This window comes from Tursiops truncatus, chromosome 3, assembly GCF_011762595.2.
Source record: "Tursiops truncatus isolate mTurTru1 chromosome 3, mTurTru1.mat.Y, whole genome shotgun sequence".
NCBI classification, from domain to species: domain Eukaryota; kingdom Metazoa; phylum Chordata; class Mammalia; order Artiodactyla; family Delphinidae; genus Tursiops; species Tursiops truncatus.
Genome location: NC_047036.1, coordinates 97,915,867 through 97,941,119, shown reverse-complemented (window position 1 = coordinate 97,941,119; position 25,253 = coordinate 97,915,867). Strand labels below are relative to the sequence as shown.

Below are 25,253 nucleotides of genomic sequence, written 5' to 3'. Positions count from 1 at the left end.
GAAGGGCAGTAAAGAGCCCAAATGGAGAGGAAATAGGGAATAAGTAGAACTTACAGTTCCCTAAGAAAGGTGAGTCCTGGTCCCTGGCCACAGTAAACTGAATAATTGAAATCCAGATTGTTTGAGGATGGTTATAGGTGCACCTGTAGATCACTATATCTACTTCTAGTTACCATTAAAGGCAGGTGCGAAGGGAGCAAAATATTCTAAGGAGCCTCTATTCCGGAGGCCAGCATGAGATTGAGATCTACTTGGGTGAAACGCTGAAGTAAGAAGCACACTAAGGCTCGACTGTCAGCCTGCACGGCTCCAGAAATAGTTCTCAGCCACGGAGACCACAGCAAATAAAAAAGGAGAGGAAAGTGGGGTAGAAGGTGAAAGGTCTTCAGCTCTTCTTAAGGTTCTTGGCAACTGGTCTGCAATCCAGAGACCCACCTTGGTGTGGGGAGAAGCAGGCATGAATCCTCAAATAGTAAAGGAGATATTTGCATTTTAAAGTGATCGGTAGGGCAGCAAGCACAGAGCTGAAATAGGTGGAAGCACTGTAGGCTGGTCTGTGTTATGCCTCCCTTGAGGGTGACTTGGAGGCTCAAAAGTGCCTGACAACCAGGAATGTGCTGCTTACTTGCGCTAATTCTGAGCAAGAGCTCAGCGTTCACAGCCCCGGAGAAGCTGCTGAATAAATACGATTCATTGCCTCTCATAAAGCACAGCTGTGGGAAATAACCTGCAGAACCTGATAAAATTTGGGGAACTAAAAGGGAACAACTTTCTATTTTTCAATCTGTTCTTTGAAAATAGTTTTTATATTTAAAAAAGAATCCACTAAGTACTTTTCAAATGATGCCAATAAAATTTACCTGGGATTCTCTGTAAATATCAGACAACCTGTCCTTTTTTTTTTATCATAGAGACAAAATAAGCCAGACTCTCTAATAAATGGTCAAAGAATTTGACAGCTCAGAGGCACTACATGTTAGGAGCATGAAATATTGTACATGCTTTAAGAGGGGTGTGAATAGAGATTGGTATTGCAAAAAAAAAATGGAATTGTCAGTGTCAAAAAACTGGGACAGTGTCAAAGAAAAACTGCATTGATGGGGTTAAATAGGCAAGGAAGACTTCATTCAAGACTATTTTAGGGACTTCCCTGGTGGTGCAGTGGTTAAGAATCCGCCTGCCAATGCAGGGGACACAGGTTCGATCCCTGGTTCAGGAAGATCCCACATGCCGCGGAGCAACTAAGTCTGTGTGCCACAACTACTGACCCTGTGCTCTAGAGCACATGAGCCACAACTAGTGAGCCCACGTGCCACAACTACTGAAGCCCGAGCACCTAGAGCCCGTGCTCTGCAACAAGAGAAGCCACCACAGTGAGAAGCCCACGCACCGCAATGAAGAGTAGCCCCCGCTCGCCACAGCTAGAGAAAGCCCACGTGCAGCAATGAAGACCCAATGCAGCCAAAACTAAAAATTAAAAAAAAAAAAAATACTATTGCTTAGGGGTCAAGACTACTGCAATCATGGAGAGAAACTGAACTCAACTCTGGAAACAAAAGGCAGAAGAGAACATTAAGGCCACCTTGATCAGAAGGTAGAGTTGGGTTTGGAGAGAATTCGGAAATATGTTCCCCTCCTAGCAGAAGCACAGTCATAGGGAAATGGAAACTCGGGACTTGTCGTGTCCTATTCTGTTATTTGGGAAAAGAAAAAAGAGGATTTTCTCTGCCTGGACTCTTGGCAGTGGTGTGCTAGTAAAGGGTTAACAATTTTTTTTTCTCCCTCCAGAAGAAAACAGAGCCATTTTTTGTAGTGTTTATTAATTTCCACGCTATAAATTTTCCCAATATGACCTATTTCAAGCTATCAATTTAATGATACTGCAATGTGAATTTGGGAAGAAAGGCTCACAATCAGGTTTTCAGAGGTGGAATCAGCCAACTTAAGCACATCACACTGCTTTTTAGCCATGCACACTGGCAAAAAACGAGAAGCATCTAGAAATAATAATAATATATGCTAAGGATCCAACTCCTCATTATTGAGGTTTTAGACAAGTACATGAAGAGAAGAAGTTTAGGGTAGGAATAGCTTAAGAATTATAACACAGACATTAACTTATAACACCTTACAAATTGCAGCTGATTTAATTCCCATTACTGAATTCTGATGAGGAAACCGAGGGTCTCAGCTTCACATAACTAGTAAATGGCCAAGCTGGGAATGGACCAGAGGACTAACTGCTTCCCAAACCCTCTCTCTCCATGAGCTCAACTCTGAACAACATTCACAAATCCTTTTCTCAAGACCTACATCCTCAAAAATATGTCTTACCTAGAGCCCACAATTCTTACAGGTAGATATATCCTTTAAGGATAAACACAACCCAGGATGCTGAAAATAAGAAAATTTCTCTGTGAGGGACATCCTTATTCCATTAGCATCCCTTGCACATAAGTGGAACATATTCTGATGTGATCCAATGGAAGAGTAAAGGAGTAACTTTTTGATTTGGAAGGAGATAGTTACAGAAACTTCAATAGTTTGAAGCCCTATTGTGATAGATAGGAAAGCAAATATTAAGTCTAAAATGAGAAGAGAGGCAAAAATAAAGGCCCCTGGAAACAATAATCGGCTGACTTATTCATCTTTGTATCCCTCCGGGTCAGAATGTGGCTGAACTCAGAGCAGGTGCTGGATACTAGTTTGAAGAAAGGAGAGAGAATTGGAGGGAAAGCCAGATGGAAGGAAAGGTAGAAAGACACAAAGACAAAAGGGAAGGAAAAAATTCAGGAGGGAGCGAGGGGGACCTGGTGGGTGTACTTTTAAAAATGTGAAGAGTGTCCAAAAATGGAGTAGAAAGGCTGTCGTCACAGCTGGGAAACGTGGCCTGACTTTGACATTCACCTGAGCACTGGTTTCTGCAGGCCAACAATTGAGTGAGTGTTATTTGTAATCTTCACCTTGCCCACCTTGTCACAACGTGGAACTCTCTTGGTCACACCCATTTATAGGACATAGTTATTAAATATTGTGCAAGACAAAGTGGGTTCTCATGTCATGTCTTTATATTTGCATATTTAATAATAATTAAAATGAAGTCAATAAAATATGTACATATTTTTATTTTAAATTGCATAGACAATGTACATGTGTTTTTTATTTTTCTATGAAAAATAAGGGCAATTGTCTTATTTAAAGCACATAGCAATGAGGAGTGAAATAAAAATGCTATAAAATACTCTCTTTTTATTCAGTTAAGTAAGTGAACTTTCTACCTGGAAGATGATACTCTCATTGGCATCCCTGTCATAGATTAATGGCAGATTTTTGGATGTTACCATTGATAAAATATTTTTTCTGGCTTTTAATAAAGTACTGTTCCATGAAGGATATTATAATCTCCCAACATGGTTCTTTTGTAGAGTGGTTCAGTTTTTTTCCACTTGCATAATTTTCATTTGTTATCAGACAATAAAACATTTTGCTCAGAATATTTCTCCCCTCATCTTGCTTAATTTCAAATAAAATTAATGGGGATAGTATTTGGGGGCAGGGAAGAGAACCAGAATGTGAATACTCATATCATAATTCCTGTTACACACATATATCTTGAATGTGATTATCTAAACTGACTGAGATAGTAATCCCTGAAGGGGTCTTGCATGCCATAGCTGTTGAACATGGATTTGTGAAAAAAAAAAATGAACAGAAAATAGTTCTGTCTAGGAAGAGTTCTCCATTCCCTAGACACCTCTGCCCTTCTCAAGTTATCTGTGCTACGTCACACTGTGTAGTCAGCCACGAGTATAGCCAACTATCAGAACTGGAAAAGAAATATTAATGAACCAAATTCCTTTAGACTCGCAGATGTTTGTTGCATACATTCTAGAACGGCAGTATTTTTTCCTCTTTTAACTGAATCTCCTAGGATGATAGAGTTAGTGCAAAACTAGAGAAAGAAAAGAGCATTATTAAATTCACTCAGTAAACACTTTTCAGTACCTACTACATGCTGACACTAAATCACTAAAAATCCTTTCAAGAAGTAGGTAAAGAAGGATGCACCAGGCGCTGGTCAGCCATTAGAGATGCTAGACAGGCAACGACGACTATAATACAGTATTGATAAGTACCAAGATGGGGATAAATGTTTGGGTATTAGCTATCGGAACACAGCATGACAGCCCATGCAAGGATAGGGGATAACTTTGGAAGTTTTTTGGAGGTACTGATGCTGACCTAAGTGAGTACCAGTGAGCCCCTCAAAGAGAAGGGGGAAAAGGTGCTCTAGGCAGTGGTGGTTTAAACTAGTTATAAAGGAAACAGGCTGTAAAGTTATAAAGGGCGAAGGAGGATCAGAGTCTGAACTCCCTGGTTTAATAACTATTGGGTCTGGGCAGATGACTTTTCTTCTACACATCTATCTACTCATAGGGAACCTTAGAGAGAATGAGAGAGTAAAAAAGAAAAACAAAACATAAAAGAGTACTTGGGGACTTCCCTTGTGGCACAATGGTTAAGAATCCGCCTGCCAGTTCAGGGGACATGGGTTCGATACCTGGTCCGGGGAGATACCACATGCCGCAGAGCAACTAAGCCTGTGTGCCACAACTACTGAGCCTGCACTCTAGAGCCCGTGAGCCACAACTGCCGAGCCCATGCACCACAACTACTGAAGCCTGTGCGCCTAGAGCCCGTGCTCTGCAACAAGAGAAGCTACCGCAATGAGAAGCCCGCACACCATAAGGAAGAGTAGCCCCCGCTCTCCGCAACTAGAGAAAGCCCGCGCAGCAACGAAGACCCAACACAACCAAAAATAAATAAATTTATTTTAAAAAAAAGCACTTGGCAGCATGTAATTACTTAATAATTTGTATTTTATCTGCGAAATTTTGGTGATGCATTCAGGTAACTGTATTTCTATAAATCTGGAGTGAAAATTTTTCAACTTAGATAATGATCATTGAGGGAGAAAAGAGAGTTGAGGGTTAAAGGACTTTCTGCTCGAAATTACTAGTTGTTGCAGGTTGTAATTTCCAGAAGCAGATACCATGTAGAGTATGGGGTACAAGATGTTCATAAAGGATCAAAACATATGAAAGAAACAGTGAAACAGGATAGAGAAGAGGAAGAAGTCAACTGTGAAGCAAGCACAAGGAAGCCCTGGCCACCCCAGCAGGGAGTCCTCGAGTGACCAGTGCCTCTTGGAGTTATGTGCATGGGCCAAAACGGCCATGTCTTTACCCCTCTGCCTGGCTACCCCAGGAAAGGCGTGACCGCAGGCAAAGCAGCTCTCAGCCACTGAGACAAATTCTCTGAAATTGGGCAGCAAGCCCTTCCCTGAAGGGGGATCTGGGAGGCACATCTCTGGATCTATTACAATAGTGTTCCCTAAAAGTATGTCCTCCTCCCCTTCTGGGTGAATGCAAGACGGTGCTTCTCAGCCCCTTATAGATGGGCTGGGCACCTCACTCTTCATGGACAATGGAGACCCTCCTTGGGAGTCTTCTGTTTCTCTCCTCCTGCACCAAGGGGACTGCATGTTCCATATGGTGGAGCTGAAGGACAGAGGAGCCTCCCTCCACCTGCATTGAAGAACAACTACATGGACATGATTCTGAAGAGTTCAACCTTCAGATGTAATGCAATGAGGAATTGTGATAAGCTCTTAAGGAAGATGGTGACATGATTAGATCTGCCTTTAGAAAGATCAGTCTGGCTACGATATGCAAAGTTTTTGAAAATCGATGAGGCTGGAGGCAGACAACTCATTAGCTACTACTTTTTGAGACAAACAGGATGACAAGGGAAAAGGATTTATAGTCAAGGAAAGAAAGTAAAGCTACAGCTAAGGGTTAACTGTACTATTTGATGACAGGTTGGATGGCGGTCAGAATACGTAGTCTGGGGTGTGAGGCTGGGCTCTTCTATTGTATTTCCCATAAGAGCGGCTTGATAGGACAATAATAGCAGCTAATATTTATTAAGTGCATTTGGGCACCAGTCACTCTGCTAATCACTATGCGTGCATTGCCCCCTCTTCTCAGCGGTCACAGTTATCCTTTCTACTCTGCTGACAGAAACCCAGCTTTATTTAGGAACTAGTTTTTTGTGTATCTTTAAGGGGCTTCCCTACCCCCAGGGGTAGATGCTCATCAGTCTATGCCAGCCATTATAATTTCATTTCCCTTATCAGTGATTTGTTACACATGGTCATGTATTAGAAAAACAAGACAAAGAGGAAAGTCTAGTGAGAGGCCTCTGGGATTGTTTTCCTCATAATTAAAAAAGGAGAAATAAAATAGGGACTCGCTTGTTCCTGCCTTTGGCACTGCCACGTGAGGCCTCTATGTTAGGAGCTACTTGTATTCTTTTTGTGCCCCAAAGGGGAAAGTCAAGAGACTCCCAGAGAGAGTGACAGGAGCCCTCACATCATGGAGCTGAGCAGGTAACCAACTCTGATAGAGCTGACCTTGGGACTTCCTGTTATGCGAGGTAGCGAATTATTCTCGTTGTTTAAGCCACTTTTAGTTTATTCAGTGACTTGCACCTAAAGGATCCTCGCTGATACACCTGTTTTAGTGTTATTATCTATGTTTGAAGGAGGTAGGAGAAGAGGTGAGGGGATAGCCCAAGCTCTGCAGATCTACCAGCAAGAGTAGGAGATCCTCTCACGATCTTGGTGGTCACCCCCGTGGAAGTACTAGAAGCTTAAATGCCAGTATTTGGGAAAATAATCTGCTTTTTTCACATTCTTTTTTCCTGAGACCCGACCTCAGGCTTTCACAATCTCAAGTTTTCTTCTCATTTTTAAGACATCCTTTGTTTCTTGGGATTTTAAAGTCACAGCTTTTTCCTCACTTCTTGCTCTGGCTCTTAACTATTTCATTAGCTCCATTCACCACATTAGATGAAGAGTGTGTCGTTAGCTCCAAATGATTGTTGGTGGCTGTTCAAGAACTGACAATAAAAAGTCAACGTTTCGGACTTCCCTGGTGGCCCAGTGGTTGAGCCCGCCTACCAATGCAAGGGACACAGGTTCAATCCCTGGTCCGGGAAGATCCCCCATGTCTCGGAGCAACTAAGCCCATGCGCCATAACTACTTAGCCTGCTCTCTAGAGCCCAAGAGCCATAACTCCTGAGCCCATGTGCCGCAACTACTGAAGCCCATGTGCCTAGAGCCTGTGCTCTGCAACAAGAGAAGCCACCACAATGAGAAGCCCGTGCACCGCAACCAAGAGTAGCCCCTGCTCGCCGCAACTAGAGAAAACCCGCGCACAGCAACCAAGACCCAAAGCAATCAAAAAAAAAAAAAAATTCAACCTTTCACTAGTGACTGGCGTGCAATGGTGTATAATTTTGTGACACCTAACAGGGTCCTATGCTCTGTAGATCACAGGACTGGGAATGGCTGTTACTATGGCTGCAGATTTTTCAAAGGGCTGTATTCTTTTGAACAGAAGACCCTGCAAACAAATTCTCAGATTCTGTCTTTTGTTTCGTCTCATTTGTGGCTCAGGTGAAACTATTTTTCCCATCAGGATAAAATTGTTTAGATTTTTTTTTCCTTCAATAAATACAACCTTAAATAGTATAACCTTTAGAAAATGCTCTCTTTTCATTTTAACTTTATAGTAGTTATCTAATGAAGGCAAGATATTCCTGAAGGATAGGCAAAACTGGGAAAATTGTGTGTTCCAAACCAAAAAAGAAATCAGAGAATGTTAACCGAATCTTAACTTGAAGCAAATCTTATTTTTCTCAGTCTTCTTTTTTAGTTCTAAGTTGAGTATTAAAGCATAGAGCACAATGACATCAATACATTCTCTTAGCAAAATGCTATGTATCCCAAAATGAAGCATGGTATCAAATACAAATTCCTCCACTTGGGGTTTGCATCCCGTGTTTTCTCAAAGACTTTCCTCAAACACTCCCTCTCCTGCTTCAACCAATTCTCAGTTCTTGATGGAATATTACCACCAGCATACAAACAAGCACTAATATTGGTTTTTTTCAAATCAAATCAAATAAAACCTCCCATGACTTTGACCTGAATCGTCTTCCCACCATTCTTCCATTCCTTCCCAATTCACTGTACATTTTCTTGACAAATATAGTCATGTCAATATGATCTCTACATCCAGTCCAATCAAGTTTCCACCCCTTCTATTCCAGAAAAAGATCTTGTCAGGGTCACACACACAAAAATTTATCCAGTGATCACCGTTCTTTCCTTAACCAGACCTTTCCATTGCTTCCAACATAACTGCTCACTTTTCTTCACAAAACTCTCATCTCTTAATGTCTACGACCCCATGTGCTTGTACCTGAGTGCCTGCATTATTAGCTGCTTCATCGCAGTCTCCTTTGCTGGTTCATTTTCTCCTCCTCCACCACTAAATGTCCTGGGCTCTCTAGGCAACATTTTTTCAAGCCTATGGCTTTAAATAGAACTTGTCTGCTATGACTTCCACATCTGTACCTTAAGGTTCAAACATGCCCTAGAACTTCAGAATCATATACCCAACACCCTGCTGGATATTTGTCCACAGGTGTTTTTTTGGGGTTTTTTTTTTTGTTTTTTTTTTTGTGGTAAGCGGGCCTCTCACTGTTGTGGCCTCTCCCATTGTGGAGTACAGACTCCGGACGCGCAGGCTCAGCGGCCATGGCTCACGGGGCCAGCCGCTCCGCAGCATGTGAGATCTTCCCGGACCGGGGCACGAACCCGTGTCCCCTGCATCGGCAGGTGGACTCTCAACCACTGCGCCACCAGGGAAGCCCTCCCACAGGTGTTTTTAAAAAGCATCTTAAAATTAACACAGCCAAAATAGTACTCTTGATTCTTCATAGAACTCAATTACCAAACTCTTTTCTCAGATGAACTGTTTTGAATAAATAACACTATCCAATTTTTCAAGCCAAACTTTCAGGGATTCTTCCTTATTTCTCACTGTCCATCAGAATCCTCATTCTCAAATGTACGTATATAAATTATCAACATATCATGTACAATTTGCCTTCAAAACATATCCTAAATCTATCTTCTTGTTTTCCATTTCTACTGTTTAAACCATCATTGCTCAGATTATTCACAGCACTTTAGCTAGTCTCCCTGCTTCCATTCTTCTGCCTACACAATAGTTTTTTGTTTGTTTGTTTTTCCTTATTAACTTTACTGAAGTGTGACTTACATGCAATAAAAAAGCACCTATTTTAAGTTTGCAGTTTGGTGAGCTTGTCAAATGTATACACCCATATGATCATCAACCCTATCAGGATACAGAATATTTCCATCACCCCCCAAATTTTCCTTGTATCCATTTGCATTTTACCCACCCTCACCTCTGGCCTAGGCAACAACTGATATGTTATCAGTTGTTGCCTAGGCCAGAGATTACTATAGATTAGGTTTACCTCTTCTGTAATAGTATATACATGGGTTCATATGGTATGTGTTCTTTTGTGTCCTAGGTAGCTCAGCACATTTTTTGAGATTCGTCAATGTTGTGTGTCTAGTAGTTTGTTTCTTTTTATTGTTTGGATATACCACAATTTGTTTAAGAAAATATCAAAGAAAATCTTTGTGATCTTAGAAGATAAAACTACTAAATAGGCTATAATAAAAAATTAACACCATCATGATGAACTGCCCAAAATTAATGTATTAAATAACTTAGAGCCCAGGGAGATGATGCTAGGAAATCTACCAAATAAACCATCTAGTCTAAAAATCATATAATCATGAGGAAGTATACTTATAAGCCCATTCTTCAATGGGGAAGTACTAAGGTTCAGTAATTAATTTAAACATAATAAGTACATAAATAGTGAGTTTGGGGGGAAAAAGATTGTTTTCTGGGATAATCACACATAGGTGACAAGCTAAAAACGGCATAAAGTCCATTGAGATTGGTTACATAAAATTACAAGGTATCTGAGGCATCTGCATTCGAGACAATATTCTCCTCCAGTTAAGGAATGGAAAATTAGACATAGGGTATTTCCAAGTAATGTAGTCAATACTACTGTAGTATTAAGTGGACAGGAAGTCCTGCTTTTAAACTGAAATTGCTCCTATTAGCTTTAATCACTGATGTGAGTACTTTTAAAGTCTGGATAACCACTAAGGATTCATTTCCACAATATGCCTCCATTTAATGTGAAATCAGATGGAAGGTGTCCCAAACAACTGTTCAGTTTCTTTTTTTCAGTTATTCATTAATTAATTTATTTTTTGTTCCACCTGTTGAATGTGCTCTTTGAAAAAGACTTTGTGTGTTCCATTGTTTGGTGAATTCTTCTATAAATTTCAGGTATGTCCTGCTGGTTGATATTTTATTCACATCTTTTATATCCTTAGTAATTTTCTGCAGAAATTTCAACTGTAATGTGGATTTGTCTAATTTTGCTTGCAGATTTTTCTCAGTTTTCGCTTCATAGATTTATGAATCTCTGGTATTAGGTTCACAGGGATTCAGAATTGACACTTTCATTTTTATGAAATTCCCCTTCTCATCTTTGTCAATATTCCTGGTTGTGAGGACTTCTCTGTATATTTTCCCATTCTCTTACTGTTGGACTATCTGTAACTCCATATTTAAAATGCACTTCCTCTAGATGATATAAAATTGGATTTAGCACTTAAATCCAGTGTAATATTCTTTGGCTTTTTTTTAGAAAGTTTAGAGCATTTATAATTAATCTAATGATTTACATGGTTGTTTCTAAGTGTACCATCCAGCTATTTGTTTTCAATTTGTCCTATATGTACACTTTTTTGAGTTTTATGGTTTTATTAACACGAATACAATGTGCACACAAGCTGTCTCTTCATTTTCTTCGCTGTGCAGCCTGGCATTGGGATTGGTGACTGACAGCCGGCTAGGCTGCTCTTTCCACAATGGCTCTGTGGTTCTTAGAGGAGACGATGTGAGAAATCACAGCCCAGTAATATATGCTCCACATCAGCAGCATTTCAAGCTCCTTGACACTGTGGACAGAAACTTTCAGAAGTCACTGGTCAGCAAGTGCTTTGTTTTCTTGCTGTTCCAGTAACCAAAGTTGGACATCAAAATCTGGCCCCTGAATCTCCTGCACACCCTATTGTCATGCCCCTGGGCTTCTGCCAGTTCTGCTTAATTATGACATATCGGTCTGACTGGTGCTGGATGGATTTCTTGGTTCTCTTTTTGATCTTTGGCTTCATGAGAGGTCTGAGGGCGGCCATGATGCTGAGGAGGACGTGTCCCATATATTTTTTATTCTCCGTCCCTGCATTCTTTATGACTATTTAAATGTTTTCAATATTCAATTTTTCTTTACCATGGTCTTACTAGCTATAACTTTTAAGTTTATGCAGTAGGAGCTCTAGGGTTTGCAATATGCATCTTATCACAGTCTTTCTTCAAGTAATATCATGCCTCTTGAGTTTCAATGTAAGAAATGTATAACAGTATATTTCTATTATGCCCTCCTCTTCTTTATACTTTTATTGTCAAATAATCTACATCTTCATTGGCATAAACCCCACAAATATATTATTATTTTATAATTTAAACAATAAAGTACATTTTAAAGAAATTTTAAAATGAAGGAATTTTTTAAAATTTACCTACATAGGGCTTCCCTGGTGGCGCAGTGGTTGAGAGTCTGCCTGTAGACGTAGGGGACATGGGTTCGTGCCCCGGTCCGGGAAGATCCCACATGCCGCGGAGCAGCTGGGCCCATGAGCCATGGCCACTGAGCCTGCGCGTCTGGAGTCTGTGCTCTGCAACGGGAGAGGCCACAACAGTGAGAGGCCCGCGTACCACACAAAAAAAAAAAATTATCTACATAGTGACTATTCACAGTATTTTTTATTTCTTAGTAAAACTCTGGTTTACTCTTCCTTCAGCCTGAAGAAATTTACTGTAAATTTTCTTCTTGTGCAGATCCTTGGGTGATGAATTCTCCACGTTTTTCTCTTCCTGAACATATTTTTATTTTAGCTTCATTTCTGAAGAATATTTTTTCTAGATATCGAATTTTAGGTTGACAGACATTTTTTCAACATTTTAAAGATGTTGTTCCAAAATATTCTGGTTTGCATTGTTTCTGATAAAAAGTCAACAACTTTCTTACGGTTATTCTCCTGCACTTAATCTCTCTTTTCTCTGGCTGCTTTTAAAATTTTCTCTTTAACAATGATTTTATAAAATTTGAATTATGTGCCTTTGCTTTTCTTTTTCCTGATTAGAATTTTTTGAGCTTCTAGGACATGCAGCCTTATAATTTTGAACAAATTTGGAAAATATTAGCCATTATTTATTCAATTCCTGTCCACCTCCTTCCTGGAACTCTAATAACACTGTTGTTAGAGTTCTTAGTACCATCCCATATTTCACCAAAGCTAAATATATCTGTATGCATAATTTCTATTGTTATGTCTTTAAGCTCACTGATATTTTTTCTGTGGTGTTTAATCTGCACATAACGTTTTTTGGGTTCTAGACATTCTATTTTATTCCTTTTAATATATGGAATTTCTGTCCACACTATGTTCATGTTTACATCAACCCTGGAATGATCTGGACATTTCCCTTTTCCCAGCACTGAGGCACCTGAATTAAAGTTCGGGGTCACCTAGGTAAAGTACAGGGGAATTACTGTTATACATTTGTCACAGTGAAAAATGATCTTTCATCATAGGCCTCTCTTCCAGTCAATGGGTTCATGGTCTGAGAATCAGATCACATCTGGAATCTAGGAAAAAAGAATTGTGACTTTTTAATGGGCAGCTTCCCTCTGCCTCCTTATCATTTATTTTTATTTATTTTGATTGCACATATTATGCAAAATGCTTGCTTGCTGCATATTCATATTTCTGTAAGGACTAACATATCCTGTTAACCATTTCTATATCTCACTGTGAGTCAAGCTTCCTCATCTGCCACACAGATCTTATTGCTCGTTGTGATAATTGCACTTACCTTGCTTTTGATTGCTAAGCACTACCATCCCCTCTTTGTTATTTTGAGATGCAATCAAATTAATTGCTATCAGGATTCCCAGTCCTAAAACAGCATCTCTTACTGTCATTCTTTGCCTAGACGGAACAGCCATCCCTGAGCTCCTAAACAATTTTTGTTCCCCTTTCACCAGTTACTTGCTTAGTACTGTCACCTGGCATGTCCTCTAGGCCTTCGCGTGAAATACTGTCAGCTGTTTATCCAGCTTTATGTTATATATCCTACCTAGCTCTCTTTCTGAATCTTTGAATCCTTTTTCCATCATCAGCCCTGATAACTCTGACATTCCTACTTAATTTATTTTGTGTCAGTATTTTTTTAAATGTTTCTAATAGCTATCCTAGGAGAGAATAGCATGATCTCCCACTGTAGATGCCAGAGTGTTAAATTCTATTTCACAGGACTATCTCCCATATTGATAAACTCCCCCATCCACAACTTTCTTTTTTGTTCTGTTCCCCTTCGTTCAGCATCCTTAACATATACAATCCTGTGCATCTACTCTTGGTATATTGGTACATATTAGCCAAATCCTGCAGCAACGGCAGCACATAGTTTTCCTCATTCCTTAGCAAGCCTAATAGTTCTCCATATGGATGTTCTGGGATTTGTGCTGGTACTTTCTTAGATCGGGTTTCCTGAAAATGGGGATTTTTAATGGGAAAGTTGATGGACAATGCTCTTAGGAAGTTCACCTGGAAGAATGTGAGAAAGGCAGAATCTGACAGAAGGAGAAGCTGAATCACAATGTACAGTTGACCCTCGAACAATGAGAGAATTGTTGAACAACCCTCCACACAGTTGAAAATCTGAGTATAACTTATAATCGGCCATCCCTCTATGTGGTTCCTCCTTATACACAGTTCTGCACCCATGGATTCAGCAACTGCAGATCGTATAGTACTGTAGTACAGTAATGATCTATTTCTGGATCTCAGTGCTGGTTACACAGTATGTTTAGTTTAAGAAAATCCACTGAGTTTTAAATTAACAGTAGATGGAAATTAATGCAGGCATAGTAATTCAGTGAGTTTTTTTACGGGTTAGAGGTTTAGAAAAAAGGTTTTAAAAATCTTTATTAAAAGATACTTTTCAGAGCCAATTATTTTCAGAAAAAAAAGTTTTCTTAAATGAAAATAAAGATGAAAAGACAAAACTTTAAATACTCTAAAAAATTTCCCCAGAGCTGGATTTTTTCAGTTTATATAATGCAATCTGCTTAAACTGATCTATTCTAAACAGTCTATCACCACTGTGACCGTCCAAAATTAACAACTTTTATTTATATATGTAAGGTCCTTCCAGGGTACATTTGAATCATCAAAGACAGACAAAGATGTGTTTAATTTCATTTAAGTCTATTTGGTTAAATTTTCTCTATTTGAACATCAGTAGAGCCATGTGTGATATCTAATGGAAAATATTTCAGATTATTTGCTTAAGTAGATGGTCATGTGTGAGTCTATCATCTATTATTTATATTTTAAAGACATTTAATTTTAGAACTATATAATTTTGTTCTCTATTTTCTTCCTTCCGTCTTAGGTGTACACCTAATACATAGATGGATTTACAAAAGTATAGGAACTAGAATGTTTATAACATCACTGTTTATAATAGGCCAAAACTGCCAACTACACTATTAATGCCTATCAACACTAGAATGGATAAATAAACTGTGGTATATGTCCATAATAGTAGTATGTAACCATGAGAATCAAAATCAAAATCCACATACAACAATATAAATGAAACTCACAGACATATCAATTGAAAGAAGTTCAATTATTCATGAAATACTCATGAATTCAAAGTTCAATTATTCATGGCTGAATAATATTCTGATGTGTATGTGTGTGTATCACAATTTGTTTATCCATTTAGCTGTCAACACTTAGGTTGTTTCCATGTCTTGACTATGAAATAATGCTGCAATGACCATGACAGTGCAGATGTCTCTTCAACATAATGATTTTGTTCTCTTTGGATATACACCCAGAAGTGGAATTGCTGGATCATATGGCAGTTCTATTTTTAATTACTTGAGGAACCTCCATACTGTTTTTCATAGTGGCTATATTAAAACACTTCCTGATGTAAAATTCCTATACACTAGCAATGAAAGATCAGAAAGAGAAATTAAGGAAACAATCCCATTTACCACTGCAACAAAAAGAATAAAATACCCAGGAATAAATACCTAAGGAGGCAAAAGAACTGTACTCAGAAAACTAAGATACTGATGAAAGAAATCAAAAACGACACAAACAGATGGAGAGATATACCATGTTCTTGGATTGGGAGAATCAATATTGTGATAATAACTATACTACCAAAAGCAATCTACAGATTCAATGCAATCCCTATCAAATTACCAGTGGCATTTTTCACAGAATTAGAACAAAAAATTTTACAATTTGTATGGAAACACAAAAGACCCCGAATAGCCAAAGCAATCTTGAAAAAGAAAAAACGGAGCTGGAGGAATCAGGCTCCCTGACTTCAGACTATACTATAAAGCTACAGTAATCAAGAAAGTATGGTACTGGCATAAAAACAGAAATATATATCAGTGGAACAGAATAGAAAGCCCAGAGATAAACCCACGCACCTATAGTCACCTTATCTATGAAAAAGGAGGCAAGAATATACAATGGAGAAAAGACAATCTCTTCAACAAGTGGTGCTGGGAAAACTGGACAGCTACATGTAAAAGAATGAAATCAGAACACTCCCTAACACCATACACACAAAAAAACTCAAAATGGATTAAAGACCTAAATGTAAGGCCAGACACTATAAAACGTTTACAGGAAAACATAGGCAGAACACTCTGACATAAATCACAGATGTTTTCTGACCCACCTCCTAGAGTAATGAAAATAAAAATAAAGAAATGGGACCTAATTAAACTTAAAAGCTTTTGCACAGCAAAGGAAACCATAAACAAGACAAAAAGACAACCCTCAGAATGGCAGAAAATATTTGTAAACAAAGCAACTGACAAGGGATTAATCTCCAAAATATACAAACAGCTCATGCAGCTCAAAATCAAAACAACAAACAACCCAATTAAAAAATGGGCAGGGGCTTCCCTGGTGGCGCAGTGGCTGAGAGTCCACCTGCCGATGCAGGGGACACGGGTTCGTGCCCCGGTCCGAAAAGATCCCACATGCCGCGGAGCAGCTGGGCCCGTGAGCCATGGCCACTGAGCCTGCGCGTCCAGAGCCTGTGCTCTGCAACGGGAGAGGCCACAACAGTGAGAGGCCCGCGTACCACAAAAAAAAAAAAAAAAAGAAATGTTTCATTTATAAAAATCAAGTTTCTGGAAACAAATTTTGGTAAAAACCTATGCCTTCTCCCATGATATGTCTCACAACAAAATAAAACTAGAAACATTGAAAAAGATAATCAGGAAATAGCAAAAATAAAATACATAAAATGACAGGAAAATCACAAACCTTTCAACATCGTCTATAGATAAGCAGTTCTTTTTCTCTTCTCAACAAAAATTAAGAAACATTAATACTGCATCACATCGTTTAAATTCTAATTTCTGAGGTTAACAGAAATGTTTGCAAATGTTAAGTTACAGCTAATGAACTAACATAAATGAATCAGTATCCTAATAGTTTTCTTTTATTAAACCAGGATGATCAAAACCAGAAAAAGGGGCTTCCCTGGTGGCGCAGTGGTTGAGAGTCCGCCTGCCGATGCGGGGGACGCGGGTTCGTGCCCCGGTCCGAGAAGATCCCACCTGCTGCGGAGTGGCTGGGCCCGTGAGCCATGGCCGCTGAGCCTGCATGTCCAGAGCCTGTGCTCTGCAACTGGAGAGGCCACAACAGTGAGAGGCCCGCATACCGCAAAAAAAAAAAGAAAAAAAACCCAGAAAAAGTAAACACAATGAGCTATGTGCTGTAGACATTGCAAATATTAAGTGCATTATTAAAGTTCTCTTTGATAATCTTTTCTAAAATCAATTTCAAAACTTTTCCTCAAGCCAAAGTGAGTCTATGCACTAACAGACAAAGCAACCCATGTATGATTTTCTTATTGTTTTGAATTTCTATTCCAGCTTTTCTCTTTCCTGTGGAACTGATAAGAAAAAGTGTAAGTACAAAGAGGTTCAGCAGAGCAAACTAAGCACATGCACATAAAAAACACCCATTAACGTATGTTGACACACAAGTTGCCCATAGGCAGTATCTTTTAATGGTTCTTAATTTTGTTGCTTACTGCATTGATGGGCTTAGAGATTATCATACTAGGTGAAGTAAGTCAGAAAGAGAAAGACAAATACCATATGATATCACGTATATGTGGAATCTAAAATATAACACAAATGAACCTATCAACAAAACAGAAACAGACTCACAGACATAGAGCAGACTTGTGGTTGCAAAGAGGAAGGAGGGTGGGGAGGGATGGATTGGGAGTTTGGGGTTAGTAGATGTAAACTATTATATATAAAATGGATAAACAACAAGGTTCTACTGTATAGCACAGGGAACTATACTGAATACTGCTCAGGCAACAGAAGTACTAGCTAGATTGGAGATGGGGTATGGGCATGAAAGCAAGCAGAGTCAGAGCACATTTAGGTGTTCGAATTTTGTGCTTAAAATATTTTAAGCAGGATTACTCCAGAGAAATGTTTACATCATGGAAAGATCACTCTGCCCCATAATTGAGAATTGATTGTAGGTGGGCAGGGGTAACAGATAGAAACCTACTGGGAAAAATTGAGACCAGAAGTAATGCAGAGGAAATGTTGAAGAGAGGGTAATTTGGAGATTTTTTTTTAATTAACTTTTATTGGCGTATAGTTGATTTACAATGTTATGTAGTTTCTGTAGTACAGCAAAGTGAATCAGTTATACATATACATATATCCACTCTTTTTTAGAGTCTTTTCCCATATAGGGCATTACAGAGTATCGAGTAGAGGTCCCTATGCTATACAGTAGGTTCTTATTAGTTACCTATTTTTGGAAATGGAGTCAATAGGTCTTTTTGATTAATAGAATGTACGAGAACGATAGAAATAACCCCCATATTTCTGGCTTGAGAATCTAGGTTACGGTGGGCCATTCATCAAAATAAGGAATAGTGGGAGATCAGCTTTTGGAGGGAACACGATTTCAATTTTGGGCAAACTGCCTACAGTAAGCGAAGTGAAGCTATGGCTGGAGATGCCAAACAGACAGCTATGGTTCTACAACTCTGAAAGTTTGGTTTCAACTCTCAAGCAGAGCAAGAAAAGTCTCTAACTCAAGCCTAAATCTCCAACGCAGTCCTGTCACTGAAAACTCGCCCCTACACCAGCCCCTTGCACTCTTAGCCCTTTGTCCACATATGCCTTTTGACGTTGTACCCCTTGATTCTGGGGCTCACCGAAACCCGGAAAGGCTAGACTCCAAGGCGCTGAAAGTTAAAAAAGCCCTTGTAATAAGAAAGGTCACTCCTGGGCTTTGAGCCAGGACCTCGCCCCGCCCCCGCGCTGCCTCCAACCAGGAGGGTGCGTGGCCTGGAGGCGGGGCCCTCTTCTTCCGGAGGGTTGGTGCCCGTCACCCCGCCCCCTGCTCCCTACAAAGGCGCGTCTACCCGTGACGCTATCCTAGCGTCAGGCCAACGGCGAGCTTCTTTGCTTACTGGGCACAAGGAAGTCCGCGGGCGTTTGGAATGTAGACTCGAATCAAGATGTAAATGTGAGCCTTGGGCATATGGCCACCAACGGTAAGCCAGTGGGACAACTCAGTAAACTGCAGTCTCCACGCTCCCGCCCGCTGCCGAGAAGGGCGTAGCTACGGCGACTGAGCAGCGCCAAAATTCTTCAAACGCAATCTCACGAGGGAGCCTAGCAAGCGGAGTATCGGTTCCGTCGCCAAGCTCCACCTGGCACAAGTACCCAGATCTTCATGCAGGGTACTTGCTTCAATCTTGCGTTGTGGTCTTTCCAATAATCCCGTTATTCTGTTTAAAAAAAAAAAAACTGCGAAAAGAATAAAAGAAAAAAAGGTTGTGTGCGTTATTCTTACTTTCAGAAATGTCAGTGCAAAATCAACCCAACTGTGATCTTCCATGAGGTGTGCTCAGCCACAGGCCCACAAGAGCGAGAATGAAGGCTTTCTCAGCCATTGCTGGGAAGCTAATACACCACTTCCCAGACTCACAGCTGGGCTCTGGCTAGTCGCAGGCAGAGTGAGGTGTATGATACACTACAAAAGAGGGTTGCTTTATTAGTGTACACTGTTCTCTAATGCTCTTAGCTTGTTCTCGTGTCCTCGTTCTTGTGGGGGGAGGCAGAAGAAGAGACTTAAAGGTACCAGTTAAAGGTAACTCGGTCTATTTGGGGTAAATGCAATCTTTCAGGATTTCTCCCTCCTCCCTTTTCTAGCCTAAAGGTCACATTAAGATAGAGGAAAGATTTGGCAGGGCTAGGAGTGGTCCTTAAAGCCCTGCTGGCCTCTGTTTCTCCCCCAAGCTACTGATAAAGTATGTGGCAGATAGAACTTGAGGTTTATTCTCTCAACATAACTGAGACGTCTCAGTGATCCTCAACCTACCTGCACTTGGCCCCAGCTCAAGTCTATCCAGCCTCTGAAACGTGTTTGCATCAGCATGTGGGCTCAGGTATTCCTAGAATCTGCTGTGCATTGTCTCTCGCTCTCGGAATTATTTTAGCAACTTCTATGTGAGTCTAAAATAAAATTTTCAAACAAGCAAAAATAAATCTCTTCCATGCCAGCCAGGAGCCAAGGGAAACAGGAATAGGACCTTCAGCACATTATTGCATAAACAAACAAGGCCGTTAACATTCTGCCGCAGTCACTTTATGATGATTCAAAGTCACTTGCATAGCAGTGTCTTCTCAGAGTCAATATCTATCTGGTCTTTCTATCCTCTTCTCTCCCCCATCTCTCAGGCCCTGGCCCCAGAAGGGGAAAAGGGGTGTTGGGTCCCTGAAGACCCCAGGCCAACCACACCCCCTATTATCTACCCTCCTAATCTTTCTCCCTTTCCCAGTAAGAATTCTACTTAATCTCTGCTAGTCAGAACTCCTCTTAAGTTTGTCTTCTTTGCTCCGACCTTATGGATGTCTCTTTTCTAAGGGGTTACTCTTATAAGGGAGACACTAAGTTTTGTGACTTAGCTCTCATGGTGTGTGGAGAGCTGGGAGGGCATGAAGGGATGTTACAGGGAAACAGTATTTTTCTCTTTTTTGCTGCTGAGTCTCTGAACCTGCTTCCTATTGTTGGAGAATACCTCTACCTACTTCCTACTTCAGAGGCTGAAAATAAGAGACACTTACCTTCTTAGCCTCCTTGCAACCAGGCATAGCACATGTCCTAAGTTCTGCCAATGAGGTGCTTCCTCCCAAGGCTTTGAGTTGGGATGGAGAGAATGACAAACTATATAGAATCCATTCTGGTGATAGGTGGTAGAAGCAGCAATGGTCTTAGCTCTAGCGGGGGTGGGCAAAATTCAGTGGTAGTGGCATCAGAAGGGTGAGTGGTGGCATCTAGTATCCAGCTGCAAGGAGAACGGTGTCTTCACTAGACCACCTGCAGCATGATTGGGGCAGGGTTCCTGGCTGCAAAGCCCCTGACCTCACTCACTGGCCCTGAAAGTGATTCTGTCAGCTGTCACTGAGCTGCAGCTGGTTTGAGATTGCAGCTGTGCAGGGTGATTGAGCACATATAGACTACAGTAGCCAAGTTTAATATGAAAATAGATTCATTTGGGAACCAACACAGGCTTTCCAGGAGCTCATACTGCATAAGTCAGAATCAAGCCTTGGATGGAGATAGAAATTTTTCCCTGGAATCACAAGAAGTTCCCTAGGGGACCCTATACTGTAAAGGCAGCTGTAATTTACATGAACTTAAGACTCATTAATTTATCCCATACACACTACTAAATATAAAATAAATAACCAACAAGGACCTACTGTATAGCACAGAGAACTATACTCAATATTTTCTAATAACCTATAAGGGAAAAGAATCTAAAAAAAATAGATATATGTGTCTGTATTACTGAATAACTTTGCTGTACACCTGAAACTAACACAACATTGTAAATTAACTATACTTCAATTAAAAACAAAAAGACCCATTGATAGCACCAGGAACGAAGCACCTCAGACCTGGTTTTTCCTCAAGCTCAGTTTAGTAGGTAGCAATCTAATGGATTTTTTGCTAATTTTTTTTCTCTTTTATCTTGTTTCTTAGCCTTGGATAGATGACCCAGTTTGGACCTAATGCAGCAAGAGAATATCTGCAGGAAAAAAATCTTTTTAAAATGCATCTTTCAGAGTAGGAAAGTTTATGTCCATGTGGCCTTACTGGACCTCTGAAGCACCCACCGTCTTGGTGGTGACAGTAGCTACAGCACAGCTGGAGAAAGCTTGGGTTTCTGCAAGAGGAGTGCATGAAAGCACAACTAACATCTCTACAGAAGATTTTTCCCAATAGAGTTTATGTTCACAGACCGTGGCCAACCAGCACAGTATGACTAGTAACCTGACAGGCTTAAACAAGAACTTTTCTCTTTCCTCCATCCCGCAGATAATCCTAAATAAATTGGCTGGCAACTGCAGTAAGGGTCTGGATTGCGCTGGAATCTGGGAGTGTCATTTTTGCTTATGATAACTGCTGCTAGTGTATTTCCAGCAGTGAGGCTGCTACTACACTGACCTTCTGTATGCTGTGCGCTTTGTTTTTTGTTTGTTTGTTTTTTCAGCAATAGAAACATCAATGGTTTAATGGATGGGTGATCTTGCACATCTGAAGCAAGGTCCTGGAGCTACATCCCACCATGTGCTGCAGACAGTGGGCAGGACATGTTAGCAGTCTTTGTTCTGCTGTGCTCTTCGGAAAAGTAAGACACAGAGAGAATTGCAGCTGGGTTAGGCCTACTTTGGAGGTTAGAGGAGTTACATCCATTTCTAGTATAACAGGGCAAGATATGGTGATAGCACTAAGTGGTGGACAGTGTATAAAAGTTAAGTTTTTAATAAAAGCAGGACCATGTTTCCCATTTTAAACTTATCTCTTGGTACTTGCCTGGCTGTCCAGTGGTTGAGACTCCACACTTTCACTGCGGGGGGCACGGGATCGATCCCTGGTCGGGGAACTAAGATCCCATATGCAGTGAGATGCAGCCAAAAGTTAAAAAAAAAAACAAAAACTTACCACTTGTGCAGTCAGAACCCTATGCAGGAGGTAAGATCTGAATATTCATGCATTCAGCCTTTACTTATTAAGGGTGCTATGAGTCAGGCACTGTTCTTGGCCTAAGAACAGAACAGACAAGGTCCCTGCACTTATAGATCTTACATTCTAGAGAAGGGAGAGGATAAACAGCAAAGGAAGAAATGATTTCATCTCATCGCAAGTGCTAACGAAAAATTGTATCAATTTATCAAACAGAACGCATTACGTTCTAGGCAACTTGTTAATGTTTTACAAATATTAACTCATAACACCCTAAAAAGTAAGTGCATAATTATCCTCATTTTTAGATGGGAAACCTAAAGCACAAAAAGGTGAAGTAATTTAGCTAGCATGTAGTAAAGAGAGGATTCAAACCCCAGTGGTAGAACTCTGTTGCCTGAAACAAGCTAACAGGATTCGAAAGAGATAGAAAGTTGAGACAGAGGAGGGAAGTACTAATTTAGAGAGGGCATCCAGGAAAGGCTTATGAGCAGATGAATTTTGAGCTGAGACTTGAAAGTTGAGAAGAAACGGTCAAGCAAGGATTGTGACAGAGCTCTCCAAGCAGCACGAACAGTACATGCAAAGGACCTGTGGGGAGAATACCGTCTCACCTCCTGGCACAAGAGGAAGTCACAGAGGGAGGCAGGGACCGGATAGTGTGGAATCTTGGAGGCCACAGTGGAAAGTATGGATTTTATTCTAGTTATAATGGGGAGCGCTTCAGAAGCGGGGGAGTAAAATGATCCGTTGAGCAAAACTACATATTCCCCTCTGTGCACTTACAAGAACGTAAATGCATAGAGAAAAGCCCAGGAGAACATACCACCTGATTAAGTGGTTAGTTCTGGGCATGATTTGGGACCATGGCAATGATCAAGGGGACTTTGGCTTTTTCTGTTTTTTACCTGAAAAGCTACTTGTGTAATTATACAAATGAATAACTTCTAAAAACAAGTTAAGCGCCATAAAATCCCATGTGTTGTGTAGCTTAAAACCCTCTCAGTTACAAGCAGCTGCATCGCTCTGAACTGAACACAGTATCTGTGGAGCTTGTGAACTCTGCTTCAGACACAAACCTGAATTACCGGATGTATATCTCCCTTAGAGAAACCGCAAGCAGTCGTGTGTATTGCGTAGTGAGCAAAACCTCTTAGGGAAAAGTTGGTAAGACTGAAAAGAGGCACAGTAAGTAAAGCCGATTGTGAGGCTGAGAAAACCCAAATAGGGAGTAAGAACTTGATAAATGAACTTGTTTACAAAATAGAAATAGACTCACAGACAGAGAAAACAAAACTTATGGTTACCAAAGGGGGTGGGAGGATAAATTAGGAGTTGACATCAACAGATACATGCTACTGTATATAAAATAGATAAGTAACAAGGACCTACTGTATAGCACAGGAAAGTATATTCAATATCCTGTAATAATCTATGATGGAAAAGAAGCTGAAAAATAGATAGATATGAATAACTGAATCACTTTGCTGTACACCTGAAACAACATTGTAAATTAACTATACTTGAATTTTTAAAAAGGGTTAAAAAAAAAAAGATTAAGAACTTGGCTGGTTTCTCCCAGTTGGAAGCAACTGATAATTCTATGCATTGTCTAAACTATGAAAACCAGTTTTAGTATATAGTGAGCTACTGCCAGTTTTGTCTTTCTTTGTAGAAGGTACCTGATGAAATGTGCTTTAAGAGTAACCTGGATTATCTTGGACACCTACTCCCATGACCATTGAGCCACTTGGGATTTACTACCCACTTTCACATCTCATTGCTTTCAATCTTCCTCCTTCCTGTTCACACCCTCTCACTCATCACATGGCTTATTTCCTGCTACGTGACTCTTCACCTCAGCTCCTTTCATTATGCTTGGAGACTTTAGAAGCCCTGTGCATGATCCAGCCAATGCCCTGCTTCCTAGTTGCTTAATGCCCGCACTTCCAGTGACTTTTTAATCCAGTCCACTTTGGCAACTTTTTCCCATAGTCACACCCTGGACATGTTCGTTACCAGTTACCACTTCGGCAATCTCACATCCAAACCTTTCCAGCTCAAGTACTCCCATTGCAGAATCCTTCCCTCTCACGGCAACTTCCAACGCATCCCTCCGTGTCTCTCTGGACACCCAGAGCCTCTTTCTGTCTTCCTTTCTGTCTTGCTTAGACTCCATGACTCATCATTATAATCCACAACCTTGCTTCTCTTTTCCTCCTAGAAAACTTTTCTTTTCACTCCTAGAAAACTTTGAGATTTTCTAGCTTAAAATGTCTTCTAATTTCTATGATCATTTCTTTCTTGATGCATGAGTTATTTACAGATATATTTCTTCATGTCAAATATATGGGGATTTCCTAGTAATCTTTTTATTGTTGATTTTGAGCTGAATGCCTTATTATCAGAGAACATATTCTGATTTCAGTCCTTTAAACATATTGAGGTTGGCTTTATGACCCAATTTTAGTAAAATTTGATTCAATGTTAGTAAAGATTCCATGTATATTTGAAAAGAATGTGTAATTTGCAGTTTGGAGCTCAGGGTTCTATACATGGCTATTAGGTTAAGTTTGCAGATCATATTTTTCAAGACTTTTATATCCTTACTGATATTTTGCCTGCTTGTTCTATCAGTTACTGAGAAAAATGTGTATAAAATACCCCACTATGACTGTAGACTGTGAGGAAAGCCTAATGATTTAACACAGATTAGTGGAAAATATAGAATGAGAAAATGCAAGGAAAAGTTCTGGAAAGAGTGATACAAGTTATTTTTACTTGGAAGTGACACCTCGATTTTTTTTAATGAATTTATTTATTGTTTATTTATTTCACTTATTTATTTTTGGCTGCGTTGGGTCTTCGTTGCTGCATGCAGGCTTTCTCTAGTTGTGGTGAGCGAGGGTTACTCTTCGCTGCATTTAAGTGCCTAGTAAGTAGTAAATGCTCAGTAAAATTTAATTTTCTTCCACTTATGCAGAGGAACTGAAGGTTTACTCTAGAACAACCCAGTGACTATAG

The 25,253-nt window shown here is 40.1% G+C and overlaps 1 long non-coding RNA gene and 1 pseudogene across 1 annotated transcript in view; both read right to left on the bottom strand.

Moving 5' to 3' along the window:
* LOC141278315 (uncharacterized) overlaps nt 1-19,156 on the bottom strand; it is a 35,123-nt gene extending 15,967 nt beyond the window's left edge. Inside the window, exons 1-2 of the long non-coding RNA XR_012330830.1 lie at nt 18,664-19,156; nt 11,620-11,771 (exon numbers count right to left, since the gene is read on the bottom strand). This is a non-coding gene — a long non-coding RNA (uncharacterized lncRNA). The remainder of the gene's footprint in view (nt 1-11,619; nt 11,772-18,663) is intronic.
* LOC101325538 (large ribosomal subunit protein eL32-like) lies at nt 10,639-11,231 on the bottom strand (annotated as a pseudogene).
* Nucleotides 19,157-25,253: the final 6,097 nt, after the last annotated feature.